This window comes from Salvelinus namaycush, chromosome 4, assembly GCF_016432855.1.
Source record: "Salvelinus namaycush isolate Seneca chromosome 4, SaNama_1.0, whole genome shotgun sequence".
Taxonomy (NCBI): domain Eukaryota; kingdom Metazoa; phylum Chordata; class Actinopteri; order Salmoniformes; family Salmonidae; genus Salvelinus; species Salvelinus namaycush.
The window spans coordinates 81,234,637-81,251,649 of record NC_052310.1 but is presented as its reverse complement, the minus strand read 5'-3'; the positions used below and the strand labels follow the sequence as shown (position 1 = coordinate 81,251,649).

Sequence of the window (17,013 nt, the reverse complement as noted above, 5' to 3'; positions counted from 1 at the left end):
ATAGAGAACTACCTGACAATACAGCACACTGATAGAGAACTACCTGACAATACAGCACACTGATAGAGAACTACCTGACCATACAGCACACTGATAGAGAACTACCTGACAATACAGCACACTGATAGAGAACTACCTCACCATACAGCACACTGATAGAAAACTACCTGACAATACAGCACACTGATAGAGAACTACCTGACCATACAGCACACTGATAGAGAACTACCTGACAATACAGCACACTGATAGAGAACTACCTGACCATACAGCACACTGATAGAGAACTACCTGACAATACAGCACACTGATAGAGAACTACCTGACCATACAGCACACTGATAGAGAACTACCTGACCATACAGCACACTGATAGAGAACTACCTGACAATACAGCACACTGATAGAGAACTACCTGACCATACAGCACACTGATAGAGAACTACCTGACCATACAGCACACTGATAGAGAACTACCTGACAATACAGCACACTGATAGAGAACTACCAGACCATACAGCACACTGATAGAGAACTACCTGACAATACAGCACACTGATAGAGAACTACCTGACAATACAGCACACTGATAGAGAACTACCTGACAATACAGCACACTGATAGAGAACTACCTGACCATACAGCACACTGATAGAGAACTACCTGACCATACAGCACACTGATAGAGAACTACCTGACCATACAGCACACTGATAGAGAACTACCTGACCATACAGCACACTGATAGAGAACTACCTGACAATACAGCACACTGATAGAGAACTACCTGACCATACAGCACACTGATAGAGAACTACCTGACAATACAGCACACTGATAGAGAACTACCTCACCATACAGCACACTGATAGAGAACTACCTGACAATACAGCACACTGATAGAGAACTACCTGACCATACAGCACACTGATAGAGAACTACCTGACCATACAGCACACTGATAGAGAACTACCTGACCATACAGCACACTGATAGAGAACTACCTGACCATACAGCACACTGATAGAGAACTACCTGACAATACAGCACACTGATAGAGAACTACCTCACCATACAGCACACTGATAGAGAACTACCCGACAATACAGCACACTGATAGAGAACTACCTGACCATACAGCACACTGATAGAGAACTACCTGACCATACAGCACACTGATAGAGAACTACCTGACCATACAGCACACTGATAGAGAACTACCTGACAATACAGCACACTGATAGAGAACTACCTGACCATACAGCACACTGATAGAGAACTACCTGACAATACAGCACACTGATAGAGAACTACCTCACCATACAGCACACTGATAGAGAACTACCTGACAATACAGCACACTGATAGAGAACTACCTGACCATACAGCACACTGATAGAGAACTACCTGACAATACAGCACACTGATAGAGAACTACCTGACAATACAGCACACTGATAGAGAACTACCTGACCATACAGCACAATGATAGAGAACTACCTGACCATACAGCACACTGATAGAGAACTACCTGACCATACAGCACACTGATAGAGAACTACCTGACCATACAGCACACTGATAGAGAACTACCTGACCATACAGCACACTGATAGAGAACTACCTGACAATACAGCACACTGATAGAGAACTACCTGACAATACAGCACACTGATAGAGAACTACCTGACCATACAGCACACTGATAGAGAACTACCTGACCATACAGCACACTGATAGAGAACTACCTGACCATACAGCACACTGATAGAGAACTACCTCACCATACAGCACACTGATAGAGAACTACCTGACAATACAGCACACTGATAGAGAACTACCTGACCATACAGCACACTGATAGAGAACTACCTGACCATACAGCACACTGATAGAGAACTACCTGACAATACAGCACACTGATAGAGAACTACCTCACCATACAGCACACTGATAGAGAACTACCTCACCATACAGCACACTGATAGAGAACTACCTGACCATACAGCACACTGATAGAGAATATTCTGTTTTTAAACCCCAAACCTTTAGAAAATTGGTAAACATTTAAAAACTCCTCCTTTAGACAACAGTCTCTCTTGGAATAATACACAGACAATCCCACACATGTGAAATTATGCAATCTACAGCTGACAGACTGGTAGTCCTATCATTTGTAGTAGACAGCTACAGCTGACTGACTGGTAGTCCTATCATTTGTAGTAGACAGCTACAGCTGACTGACTAGCAGTCCTATCATTTGTAGTAGAAAGCTAGTGTAGCCTTCATAAGGGATGCAAAAAAATGAGTTAAAACAACTGAAGCTGGGTTATTTTACTGGTGAGTGAATAACATGGCTGTACCTTAAATATGCGGTCCTCTGATATGCACACCAGGATGTCTTCATCCCATGGACAGAAGTCTGCTGCTGCCAAAGGTCCCATGTGGCTAGCCAGCCAACACTTCCTCTATCTGGAGGTCAGAGTCAAACAGACAATGTATGAAAGAAGAGAAAGAAGATAACTTTATTGTCCATTCCTTTGTCATCATCTTACAAAAAGTTATAAAAACATCACACAAACACTAAGGGTTGAATTTGACTGGAAGAGTACATATTCAGCATCCTGTACCTAACTTGGAGTTGAGTATGTATACTTTGTCCCCTGAGCATGCAGCCACTCGTTGATCACAGGGACAAAATGACAGATGGATTACATTGCCCTGTAGTCCCAATAACTGTATCAGACGCAACAACACCTGAAAACAAACTAACTGAGCTGTATTTTTTAAATGTTTTATTTTAATATACTGCATTTCCATACAGCTACGTAGCAGAGATCCTCACCCTCCCTGGTTCTCCTGTAGCAGCGCTGGATATCTCAGACTATGACATAATCTGCAGAGGTAGAGCAGAGCAGGACTCTACCTGTCCCAAACTCCATGGCAGAAATGTCTCCATGGTGACCTGTCAGTCAAAGGGCCTGCAGGCCGGAGGAAATGCATTGGAGTGTGGTGGAGTCAGGTGATGCAATGATTGAAGAAGCCGACCTCTTTACACACAAAGGTGGGAAGCCACTGAGGAGCGCCTGAAGGGTATTTGCTGGTATCAAATCCCAGTGTGTGTCTGTGTAATGGTGAGGCACAGTGACAGGGACAGCAGGCATCCATGGGGATGGCTTTACATGTAGCTACTCTTTGAACAGAGCAACAATAAAGAAATCATCAGACATTGAAATAACTGCATAGCTAGGGCTAATAACCCAATACAAACTGTATTGGTAACCCAAATAGGAACAGGTAATATATTATTGTTGTAGTAGCTGCACTTTGTGTAGTAACCCTAGCCTCTCTAGGGTAAACTACTAGCTAGAGTTAGCTACCTAGCTAGCTAGTTGGGCAACCCTCCGCACAGACCACTTGCCCTGTAAACTAATAATTTGTGCTACAGTCGTATTCTACCCGAAGAAGTTATTCAGCAACATAGTCACCCACCTTAAAACAACTTCATGTTAATTTAATCTCTAGCAAGCTAGCTACCTAGCTATAGTTAATTGCTAACATCACCTACTAGCAACCAGCCTACTACCAATCTTTGAGGAGGGTTGCCTGGACGCAAGGGAGAGCATATTAGCGTCTGACCATATTAGAGACATATTTCCCTCAGATTACACAGATCCACAAAGATTTCGAAAACAAACCCGATTTTGATAAACTCCCATATCTACTGGCTGAAATACCACAGTGTGCCATCACAGCAGCAACATTTGTGACCTGTTGCCACAAGAAAAGGGCAACCAGTGAAGAACAAACACCATTGTAAATACAACCCATATTTATGTTTATTTATTTTCCCTTGTGTACTTTAACCATTTGCACATCGTTACAACACTGTATATATACATAGTATGACGTTTGCAATGTCTTTATTCTTTTGGAACTTCTGTGAGTGCAATGTTACCGTTCATTTTTATTGTTTATTTCACTTTTGTATATTATCTACTTCACTTGCTTTGGCAATGTTTACATACGTTTCCCATGCCAATAAATCCCCTTGAATTGAACAGCAGATGGTTGTCTTGACTTGTAAAATAGCAGTTATTGCATCTACCACCAGGTGGTAATGTTGTCACGTGCATAGTTTTTAGTTCGCTTCCCGTCTTCTTCTTTCTTCTTTGAGATTGCTGACCGCATCCAACTTTTAGGTGCATAAACCGCCACCGTACTGAAGTGTGAGGCCAGTCACGGCCTACCTACATTCAATTCAGGTACTACAAAATGACCCTGCCAACTATTAGTCCTCACAACAAAAAAACACCCCATTCCACTAATTTATCCTATCTAATCCTACTCCAGGCTAACGGTCTGGGAGGACAGAACACTAAAAGCAGTAAAACCTTGCAATCCCAAATACTTCTCTGCAGCTGCCACCATAACCTCACATTTTCTGTGACTTACTGTACGTTCCATTTCTGCAGTACAGTTGACAACCATGGCTATGAATACTAAGAAACCCACCTCACTGAAGCACATATTTTTCCCATCACTCTCTATTAGTATCTGCCTATTCACAGGAATCCTGTCAGGATCCCTCACCCTGTACACATCTTCCTCTACCACTTTTCACTGCTTCAGCATACAACACTTTCTGTACTAATCTGAGCCTCTTCAACATTTAATGCCACCAATGTTATCACACCTTTGAATGGAACCCTGCTCCAGAGGTGCTCTTGCCTTGAATGGGTCAGGTATGCTTTATACCAGTGGTCACCAACCGTTCATCGTGATCTCCAAGGCATTCCTAGTCAATCACCAAACATTTCTGTCGAAAATCCAATGATAAAGGCATAAAGGCTTGAGCTCCTTTTATTTTTGTTATGTTTGTGTGTTGCGCTGTTGACGGTAGGTGCTCCTGATTCAGAAGCCCTGCTGCACTTGGTAGGCAAAGTGTTCCCATTTTCAACTATTTAATTTGTCTGAAACGACAAACTCCGAGTACCCGGCGGACCTGGAGATCTGTGGCTAAATCAAGTGTGCCTACTGCTCTGGCCAATCGAATAGCTCAAATGCCTACCTACAGCTTCCACGACCCCGGCTACAGCATTGTTTGATAACGTAAACTCACGTAAACTCGTACATCGCCTTGGTCCGTACAATTGCCCTTATTTTAGCGCCCCAAAAACGTAATACTTCCAGATCAACTGTAATGTCAATACCATTGTAAAGCACAATTTCGCCCCTTTCCTACAGAATCAATTACATGACCTAAACGCTGCCCGTTTCTGCATAATTCAAGCAGGCAAAGAGCCCCGTCGGGTCTTTTTAAAAACTCGATCTGTCCAACTTACCGCCTCTAAAATTTAAATAAAACACTATAAAGAGTTTATATAATGTGTCATTACATACCTATTTGAAGGTTTGCGTCGAATTTGAATCGGGTTTTTAGGGCGGTGCTAAAGTGATCTTAGAAGTAAACAGCGGCTTTGAGAAAGATGATCGCATGCAATGATGACGCAAAAAATGACTAGGTATCCCCCCTTACCACCGTCACTGTCCATTTCTTGTTTTTAAACGACGAGAGAAGTGCTACACCTGGTGGAGAAAGATTGTAAGACAGAAATAGTTGCCTTATGCTTTATGACACGTCACGATGTAACGGAGGGTCCGTTTTTTCAACTTTTCTCCAATACTATAGAGTCATTACCATGTAGATCAACGCTTGAATAGAAACCTAGTTCACACCCCCGATTTTGAAGTCAACACAGTCCCATCAGCTGACAGTCCCATCAGTTTTCTTTGTAGCCTCGTTTGAATGTTGCGGTTGCGCACATTTGTACGGAATGGGGTGAGTTTACGTTACTAGCATACATGAGATTTAATAACTTTTTAAACTATGACCAGAGGGAGACTGTCAAAGAGCTGCTGTTTTTATAAGTGCGTTCATGTCAAACTTTTATTCAGCACTGTCACCACTATTACAAAACATAAAATGCACTTCTCTCTACTTCTAATCGCGCTGCAGCTGCAATTAATTAGTAGCCAAGTGTATCGATAGCCCTGTGTTTTAATTATTATTAGCACCTCGTTTGGTCTATTTTAATGCCGAGGAATATTTGTATTTATTAGGGATCCCCATTAGTTCCTGCCAACACATTAAGGCACTTACATTAAATATAAAACAAAAGATAAAACAGTGCATCTTATAACATTATTACACCACTACATATCTACAATACAAAATGTATAATACCACCATACAACGTTGTTTCAATGTACGTGTGGGTAGAGTGCTAGCGTTTGTGCGCGTATGTGTGTGCCTGTACCTGTGTGTCTCTTCAAAGTCCCCCCTGTTCCATAAGGTGTATTTTTATCGGGGTTTTTCAAATCTGATTCTACTGCTTGCATCAGTTACCTGATGTGGAATGGAGTTCCATATAGTCATGGCTCTATTTGTAGTACTGCCTCCCATAGTCTGTTCTGGACTTGGGGATTGTGAAGAGACCTCTGGTGGCATGTCTTGTGGGGTATGTATAGGTTTCTGTTTCTGTGTGCTAGTAGTTAAAACAGACAGCTCGGTGCATTCAGCATGTCAACACCTTTGACAAAAAAAAGTAGTGATGAAGTCAATCTCTCCTCCACTTTGAGCCATGAGAGATGTACATGCATATCATTGTTAGCTCCCCATGTAGGCCGTCATTGTAAATAAGAATTTGTTCTTAACCGACTTGCCTAGTTAAATAAAGGTCAAAATAAATGAAATGTGCATTTAAGGGTCAGCCGTGCTGCCCTGTTCTATTTTACTTTCTCTGGTCATAGGAACAACATGCATTTGTGCATGAGGCAGATGCGTTTCAACTCGAGTTTCGCCATCAGATGGAAGACTGTCCCCTCGCTCTGGTCAGTCTCACCGGAGGAAAGGAATGGGAGAGCAGGGACCTTGAGAGGCGGACAATCTGCTGCTCTCTCTCTCTCCCCCAGCTGAGACGAATTCAGTGTTCTGACTCCACTGCGTTCAAGACAACTGGGACCTCGAAAAAAAAAAACGAGATCCGACTGGGAAAAATAGTTTTGAACAGTCATCCAACTCGGAAACTCTGGCATCTTTCTAGAGCTCTAACTTTCCGGACCTGAAGTTCACCAACGTCGTGATTTGACCTAGTTTTATCCGAGTTCCCAGTCTTGAAAGCACCATGACCATCAGTTGCAGGTACCATCAGTCCTGTAAAATAAAAAAAGTTAATTATTTCAATTTATGCTCAGCTGTACCTTGCAAGTGCTACACCAACTGATCTCTTTTGTTATCAAAGCTTGAGTGTTGAAATATAACATGGCCTGAAATGAACAATATTGGCAGGCCAGGCACATAGCCAATAGGTTGTGATAATGTATTAGACCTACTGCACAAACCTCATTCATACAGAACTGTTTTTATTAGGTTAATGTGTAAAAAAAATCTGTGGTGGAAAAAGTACCCAATTGTCATATTTGAGTAAAAGTAAAAATACCTTAATAGAAAATGACTCAAGTAAAAGTGGAAGTCACCCAGTAAAATATTTATTGAGTAAAAGTATTTGTTTTTAAAAATGTTTAAGTATCAAAAGTAAATGTAATTGCTAAAATATACTTAAGTATCAAAAGTATAAATTATTTCAAATGACTTATTAAGAAGACCAGACAGCACCATTTTCTTGCTTTTTTAAATTTGCGGATAGCCAGAGGTACACTCCAACACTCAGACCTCATTTACAAATGAAGCATGTGTGTTTAGTGAGTCCGCCAGATCAGAGGCAGTAGGTAAGGTCAGTGTGGTTCTCTTGATAAGGGTGTGAATTTGACCATTTTCCTGTCCTGTTAAGTATTCAAAATGTGACATACTTTTGGGTTTCAGGGAAAATGTATGGAGTAAGAAGTACATTATTTTCTTTACGAATGTAGTGAAGTAAAAGTTGTCAAAAATATAAAGTATGGATATAATCTAGAATCTAATTAACCAGAAGTTAATGTTTATCTGTAGGAGGAAGGTATTATTTTTTCATAACATCACAATCTAATATGGCCATTTTGTACTTGTTAAAGGGGTGAGGCTCCATTCAGACAGTGGTGAGAACTGAGGTCAGTACTGGGGTCCCATGTGGCTCAGAGTGTTTTAGTTGTGATAATTACATTGTTTGCTCTATAACCCGTTAGTTCATATGCCTAACCACCGTGATATATAGGCCTAAGGCAGAGACAATAATTAGACACAGTGGCAGAATAAATTCAACCAACCTTTGTTTTATCAGATAGCAACCTCTGTCCAGTGAAGTCCACAAAGCATATTGCATGTACAGTAACAGACAGGTACATGACCTACAGCATGGTCAAGTAAGTTAATATTTTTGTCATTTTCGGACCACTATACTAACTATTGATTTAGAACCACAGAGCGTTACCTGCCTCCACTATTCCAGCACTATTTCAACATCATCTAATCACCTCTGCTTAGTCTAATACAACTAAAAGATATCAAAACAATTTAGTCCAATCAATGTAAGCTAAAAATGATGTCTGTCCATGGTTCTGATTTCTGTGTGTGTGTGTGTGTGTGCGTGCATGCAAGTAGACTCACCCTACTTGTAGAACACGCCAATGCCATCTTCTCTTTCATGTTTACGAAATGGTCTATCACTCTGTCATACAGTACACACGTTACATTTTTGTTGTCCTAGGCTACCTGGCTAAAATGCTTGCTCGCTAGCCTAACTTCCATTCATGGGCAACGTTAGCTAGGTTATCTTTCTACATCTAGCTACACAACTTCCAGGCCAGGGGCACAACAATGCATGAATTAGTGGTTGGATCCAAATTGCCGTTATAATCATTGGCCAGTATGGAGAATTAAGTAAAACCACAAGTCCAAATCCTTATCTCCATCCATGGCTAAGTTAGGAAAGGGACAATTTTAGTTAGCTGGCTAGCTAGACACTGGAGGACAATAACACAACGAGATGCAACAATTCAAGTTTTTCTGTCAATGGGATTTGATAGGAGTGACGCCAAATTCAAGCTGGCTCCCCTTCACACTTTTTTTTGTTGGACCATTCACAGTTGAGCTCGCTCAGTTTGGCTCAACGCTGATTGGCTAATTTGTTATATTTTTTTGTCAAGGGAGGCCAGATGCTCGCTGGCTTCCCTTGCCTTCAATGTTCTAGGCGGCAACAATGTCATACTCGTTTGGGCCTGACAGCATCAGATAGATGACCTACACATAGAGAGACAGAGGGGCGCTGTTTCACTCGCTCGGATGCTTTCTCCTGTGCGATACATTCAGCCTCTTGGAATTGAAGGAAAATTATGAAACACAGAGCGAAGAAAGATAAAATAATTTATATAGAGACAACGTTGCACACAGAATGGAACCATATTGTTGAAATTTTTTATTTTTTGTTACATTGTCTTCAGAACGAGAGAACATTGCACACAGAATGAGTTTTATTCTTCCACAGATAAAACTGACGAAATGCAGAATTTACATTACTAATAATTGCAAAACACTAATTTAAAGTACATAATACGTGACACAAATAGAATACAGAACAGTTGAAACATTATAGGACATATATCATGATGGAAATATTAAAATGTGATATCCTTCACTAGGTGCACTGCAGCCTGCTCTCGCCTGCTCTGCAGTGAGGGGAGCTGTGGTTGGACTGCTCCGCCTCTGGAGAGGATCCTCAAGGCCCTCCTCTGCAGTGAGGGGAGCTGTGGTTGGACTGCTCTGCGTCTGGAGAGGATCCTCAAGGCCCTCCTCTGCAGTGAGGGGAGCTGTGGTTGGACTGCACCGCCTCTGGAGAGGATCCTCAAGGCCCTCCTCTGCATCCAACTAACAGCACTCCACCATATTCCAGAGAAGGGCTGACCAGTGTAGTATAGACTTTGACCAGAACTTCAGTGGGTAGGCTATTTCTGGCAAGAACAGTCAAAGTGCAGGCGTTTTGAGGCCTTCCTCACTGACTGCTCCACATGGGACCATATTGCTGAAAACATTTATTTTTTGTTACATTGTCTTCAGAAAGAGACAACGCTGCACACAGAATGGGACCATATTGTTGAAAATGTTTATTTATTTTTACATTGTATTCAGAAAGAGACAAGGTCAAGGGTTGAAGGCAAGTGTGCCTATGGTGCAATGGACCTTACCATTGAAGAGGTAGTGAAGTCGAGGGATTTCTTCATCGAGGGAAGGTCTTACAGCCTCCGTGAAGACCATTTTAATGCAGTGCAACACATCTCCTTCGCATAGAGTTGATCAGGCTGTTGATTGTTGTCCCACTCCTTTTCAATGGCTGAACACGTTGTCGCACACGTCAACCCAGAGCATCCCAAACATGCTCAATGGCTGACATGTCTTGTGAGTATGCAGGCCATGGAAGAACTGGGACATTTTCAGCGTTCAGGAATTGTGTACAGATCCTTGCGACATGGGGTAGTGAATTATCATAGTGAAACATGAAGTGATAGGGCGGATGAATGGCATGACAATTGGCCTCAGGGTCTCGTCACAATCTCTGTCCATTCAAATTGCCATTGATAAAATGCAATTGTGTTTGTTGTCCGTAGCTCATGCCTGCCCATACCATAACCCCACCACCACCAAAGGGCACTCTGCTCACAACCACGCCATACACGCTGTCTGCCATCTGCACAGTACAGTTGAATCCGGGATTCATCCTGGAAGAGCACACTTCTCCAGCGTGCCAGTGGCCATCGAAGGTGAGCATTTGTCCACTGAAGGCTGTTACGACGCCTCAATGCAGTCAGGTCAAGACGCTGGTGAGGACGACGATCACGCAGATGAGCTTCCCTGAGACAGTTTCTGAAAGTTTGTGCAGAAATATTTTGGTTGCGCAAACCCACAGTTTCATCAGCTGTTCAGCTGAATGGTAGAGAAATGATCATTCAATTATCTGGCAACAGCTCTGGTGGACATTCCTCCAGTCAGCATGCCAATTACACACTCCCTCAAAACTTGAGATATGAGGCATTGTGTTGTGTGACAAAACTGCACATTTTAGAGTGGCCTTTTATTGTCCCCAGCACAAGGTGCACATGTGTAATGATCATGCTGTTTAATCAGCTTCTTATATGATATGCCACACCTGTCAGGTGGATGGGTTGTCTTGGCAAACGAGAAACGCAAACAAATTTGTGCACAACATTTGAGAGAAATTAGCTTTTGGTGCATATGAAACATTTCTGGGATCTTTTATTTCAGGTCATGAAACATGGGAACAACACTTTGTTGCATTTATATTTTTGTTCAGTGTTGTAAACTTTATGGGGAATTGATATCTGTTGATTTTATTCTGGGTCCTAACTCCTAAACTTGGGATAGGGTTAATTATCAGGTCTCCTATTGAAATATTGAGTGCTTAGGTTTAGAGGGTCTACACCAGAAGTTAATGGTTATCTGTATGTAACGGATGTGAAATGGCTAGCTAGTTAGCGGGTACGCGCTAATAGCGTTTCAATCAGTTACGTCACTTGCTCTGAAACCTAGAAGTAGTGTTGCCCCTTGCTCTGCAAGGGCCGTGGCCTTTGTGGAGCGATGGGTAACGATGCTTCGTGGGCGACCGTTGTTGATGTGTGCAGAAGGTCCCTGGTTCGCGCCCGTGTCGGGGCGAGGGGACGGTTTAAAGTTATACTGTTACATTGATGCTGTTGACCCGGATCACTGGTTGCTGCGGAAAAGGAGGGGGGTGAGTGTAACGGATGTGAAATGGTTAGCTAGTTAGCGGGTACGCGCTAATAGCGTTTCAATCAGTTACGTCACTTGCTCTGAAACCTAGAAGTAGTGTTGCCCCTTGCTCTGCAAGGGCCGCGGCTTTTGTGGAGCGATGGGTAACGACGCTTCGTGGGTGTCAGTTGTTGATGTGTGCAGAGGGTTCCTGGTTCGCGCCCGTGTCGGGGCGAGGGGACGGTTTAAAGTTATACTGTTACATGTATGAGGAAGGTATATAGTGTGTGCAATTAAGCTTGGAATGTGCAGAGTGCAGGGGAAATGATGACATGTGGCAGGCATTGATAAGGGGAGAGAGCCATGGATTAGTGATGAAGGGGGTTGAGGTCAGGTCACGTTAAGAGAGAAAGAAAAGTTTATGGCCCGTATCACTTAGTTTCCTGCCTAGCACTTAAGATACAATGTTTGTTCAGATGTGTAGGAGGAGACTCAGCCTATGAGAAACAGTTAAATATCAGTGCTTGTTTATTTTTATTGTACCTTTATTTAACTAGGCAAGTCAGTTACGTAAGAACAAATTCTTATTTTCAATGATGGCCTAGGAACAGTGCCTTGTTCAGGGGCAGAATTACTGATTTTTAACTTGTCAGCTCGGGGATTCATGTAAACAATGTCTTTGTCTAATGCAGCTATATTGATCCTCTTGGAAGAATAAACTTGGTTTGAGCTTTAATCCGTAGAGTTTTTGCTCTGAGAATTAGAACCTACCACTGATGTTGAAATTATTTATTTCCCACTGTGTTTTACTTGCTGAAGGCCCCAGTCATCCCTGCCTGTACCTGACATTGTTGAAAAACAAGTGCCTCATGTCTAAAACATGGGGAAAAGTGGACATAAAATCAAAATGTACAAATTCAATGTTTTACATAATATTGTAACATATTTGAGTTTCTGACCTTTCAGCCCACAGGCTCGATGTGCTGTAGTCTCTCCAAAACTGGACGCTCGTGCTCGGATCACACTAGCACAGGATGTCCATGCACTGGATGGTCTGAAGGATGCACTCCTGTTGGACTGGAAAACAAAGAGACATTTAGTCAGTGGTAGGTCTTTTTCAATGCTGTATCAGCATCTTTATCTGGACAGAAAATACATTGTTTATCATAACACAAACCCACCTTGGACAATGGAACAAGTGTTCCCTCAACACCCAATCCTTATGTCTCATTGTTTGTTCTTCCCAATCAATAATCTGGATATTTGTCTTCTGCCATGGTGGATGAGCTACCTTTTCAGGTAAATACAGGGCCATTTCTAGCTGCAGACCCCAGTGTTGTCACTGGGTTTCCGGGCCGCCCGTCAGAAAGACAAGAAAAAAGTACATTTTACTAGCTAGCTATGTTGATTACTAAAATGGTAACATTGATATGTAAATACCATAACCTACAGACTTGACTATAGTAACAATAAAATAGACTGTGCTTTGGTCTATCTGCACATCTAAAATCCTACTATGTGGATGGGACATTTCTGCTGGGATGGATTTTCCTCTTGAGAATTAGAGTCATAAGTATAGCCGTATAGCTCATCGCAATACTTAATCTCTTCGGGCAAGTAGTACCCTAGACTGTCCTAATCTTTTAGTTGAGCATTCCAGATAAAACCCCCCGCCGTGATGTCACTGAGGGGGACCAACAGTGGTAGGGGGATCGTCTGAAAGGTACTGACATGCAGGGAGTGAACATAAGGATTTGGACACTGGCCAGCAGACCACGATTTCTACTAGCCCGGGTAGCATTCAGGTCCTAAATCTGTGGCATGTGATGTTTGTAAAGGCAAAATGTCACTGCTGTGTCAGGCAGTTTGACACATTGTCTACTAGCACAGTCTGAAAAGTACTAGCCTTGGGCTAGAGCCCACAAGCAATTTGTGAGCTAGATAGCCAACTTTAGTTAATGTAGCTAACTAGTCCACCAGGTGATATTTAGCTAGGTAGCTAGTTAGCATTAGCTCACCGTTCATGTAGTCAGACTTTTCTAAGTGGTGACATGTTAGCTAACCAATTATCCTTGCCATGGTGCCGGCCTAACGTTAGCTAACAAGTCTGACTACACGAACGGTGAGTTAACATTAACTAGCTAGCATAATATCCCTTCCCAGGTGGGCTAACGTTAGCTAGCATGATCCCACGTGAAAAAGTATGACTACACAAACCATGAGCTAATGTTAACTAGCTGGCTAGCTCACTAAAAACATGTCAATAAAAAGGTCAAAACAGTCATTATGCTAGCCTATGCTGTTTTACTTGTAAGGAAGGTGATGTGTGTTGTGCACGTAACTACAGTCGGTGGTTATCTAGCTAATTTTCATTAGCACCTAGCTAACCACAGATCCTTGACCTAACCAAAATAGCTTGTTAGCAGCTAGCAAACACTGCTTACCTTATCACATGGCTCCAGCATTGCCTCTCGATTACAGAGGTCAGAAAACAATAAAATGCATGTGTGCTGATCGTATAAATGGTTACAATCTGGTACATAGCACAGAACCATTTACAGGGGATACAAATAAAAGTAATATATGAGACCACTCTCTAACCAATGAATGTTATGAATGTTATGTTTTCAGTTTGTGTGATGAGGGTATGGACAAGTTTATTTTGACATTCATTTGTGAAAACATAGATGCTGATATTTATAAAAGTTAACACTGCCAAGTTGATCTGAGCCTTTCTGTTGGAAAACAACCAAATTGTATGTCTTTCGACTGTCACAGATGCACTTCACTGACTTCACTCGCCAACTTTCGACTACAGTCGGCTTCGTTAGCCTTACTGCTTGAACACCCACCAACTTTGGGCAGGCAGTTTGAAAAACTCATGGGAGTTTGACATTAATTTTGGGTAAACACTCTTTTCATGGCACTTCGATACCGAAGTGACATTTTCATAGCTGGTTAGGAGACCTTACACAGCAGGTTAGGAAACTACGATTTTTAGTACCAAACCGCCCCTGGTCACCGCCTTTCAAAGTGTGTTGCATTCATAGAGATAGATAGATAGAGGACTAATCTTTCCATCTGTGCCATTATAAAGTCTGTGACAGCATGGGCAGCAGGCACCATTTGAGGAATTCTCTAGTTTGAAGTAATCGATTTTCTTCTTCACGATTGGCTGATCCTTCCTGATGACCCGGTTGGACATGACTAACAGGGTCACCAGGAGGGATCAACCAATGAAGTTGGAAGTCCCACCCAGTTGACTACAACCCCTCAGAGCGCGTGTCAAACTCATTCCACGGAGCGCTGAGTGTCTGCGGGTTTTCGCTCCTCCCTTGTACTTGAGTGATGAATTAAGGTAACTAATTAGTAAAGAACCCCACTCACCTGGTTGTCTAGGTCTTAATTGAAAGGAAAAAACAAAAACCTGCAGATGCTAGGCCATCCAGGGAATGAGTTTGACACCCCTGCCCCACAGTGTAAGCATGGGATGTTCTACTAAGCTAACATATGGAATTGTTTTAAGATGGTCATACTACTAAACATTTACACATATTTAACCAATTTTTTGGGGCACTAAACTACTTCCATATACACTGAGTGTACCAAACTATCCAGGTGAAAGCTATGATCCCTTATTGATGTCATCTGTTATATACACTTCAATCAGCATAGATGAAGGGGAGGAGACAGGTTAAAGAAGGATGTTTAAGCCTTGAATGTGGGCTGTTGCCTTTTGGTAGATTCATTTGTGGTTTCAGGGTAACCTGTAGTGGACTTGTGATAGTTGTTTGTCTCTTCTGATAAGAGGGAAGAGGTGCTCTGTGTCACGCAACTTGGGTCAAGATCTGTTTCTTGCTTTGCTCTTAGGAGCAGGGCACCATTGAAAGGAGTGATTTCCATTGGTGTATCGCAGACATGGTGGGAAGCGTCAGTTGTTTTGAGTCTGTCTTAACCTAAGAAAGTAATGTTAGGCTATATCAGTTATACCGTTTAACTTTTGTACTGAATACACTGTTGTTTCAGGTGCAACCTTGATGGTCATGCTGCGGCAGTTTGTAGGAGGGAGATTCCAAGATAATGGAAGTGTGCAGGAGGGCATCGGAAAGTGTCTGGTGTAAGTGAGGCAGCTTGAAGTGGTCAAAGTAGTGCAGAAGGTGTCGTATGCTGAGGCAGTTTATAAATGGAGGATGGGTGAGGAATCCTGAGAGGATTCCTGTGAGTAGTAGATTTGTACCAGAACAGAGGGATAGGCCAAAGAGAGATTTATGCTTCAGTAAGGTTGGCTTCTTAGCGTTCATACCAATGATAAACAACTGTACTGCAGCAATGTAAATCACAGAAAATAGATGTGGTGGCAGTTGCAGAGATGTATATGAGATTTGACTTCAGAAGAATTACAGGGTGTGTTGCAAGGTGGTGTCCTGTCCTCCCAGGCCATTGGCATGGTGCAGATAGTGTCAAAGTAGTGGTATTGGGTTTTTATACTGGAGTGTAGGTGGTGTCTCGGGCTATATTTAACTTAGAGGAACAGGTCTAATGAAGAGCATTTCATGTAGGTAGGCTGTGACTGGCCTCACGCTCCAGAAAGTAGGTGGCGGTGTATGCACCTATAAGTTGGATGTGATCCGCCAACCTTAAACACATGGATTGTGTATGTATGCAATTCAGAGGGTGAATGGGCAAGACAAAATATTTCAGTGCCTTTGAATAGGGTATGGTATTAGGTGAAAGGCACACTGGTTTGAGATCTCATATGTTGTGTTGGTAGGTTGGGTGGAGAAGAGGTTGAGTTGGTGACAGTAACTAGGAGTGGACTAGTATTGGTTTTATTGTTTATTCAGCCCAGAGGAAGCGGGTGCTCTGGATCACGCGATTAGATAGAAGAAATGTGACTTGCTTTGCTCTCTGGAGCAGGGCACTATTGAAAGGAGTGATAACAGGGTTGATATTAAATGTTGAAGATCAGTTGAAAGTGAAGACTCCCCATGTCTGATACTTGCCGTTTGGTTCAACGCAGATCCGGTGGGGAAATGGAGAAGACGCTGTCTGTTTTGATGTAGTCTTTGCCAGATAAGGTCAAGGTAAGAAGTGTAAGTTACTCTGTGGGAGTGCTTGTTCCTAAATTTGGTGTCAAATTTATGGGCAGCAGTATGTAGGAGGGTGAGGCCTAGATGTGGGAAGTGTGCAGGAGGGCTTGAAATGAGTAGTTTCAGTGGAGGAAGTTAGTTGTGGGGCTAGAGATCAAAGGTGTCTGGTGAAAGGCAAGTTGCCACGGTCAGAGTAGTACATAAAGT

The 17,013-nt window shown here is 42.4% G+C and overlaps 1 long non-coding RNA gene across 1 annotated transcript in view; it reads right to left on the bottom strand.

Moving 5' to 3' along the window:
- Positions 1-17,013, bottom strand: part of LOC120046851 — a 39,635-nt gene that overhangs the window by 19,340 nt on the left and 3,282 nt on the right. The window contains exons 2-4 of the long non-coding RNA XR_005476860.1: positions 12,898-13,058; positions 12,676-12,793; positions 2,364-2,472 (exon numbers count right to left, since the gene is read on the bottom strand). This is a non-coding gene — a long non-coding RNA (uncharacterized LOC120046851). The remainder of the gene's footprint in view (positions 1-2,363; positions 2,473-12,675; positions 12,794-12,897; positions 13,059-17,013) is intronic.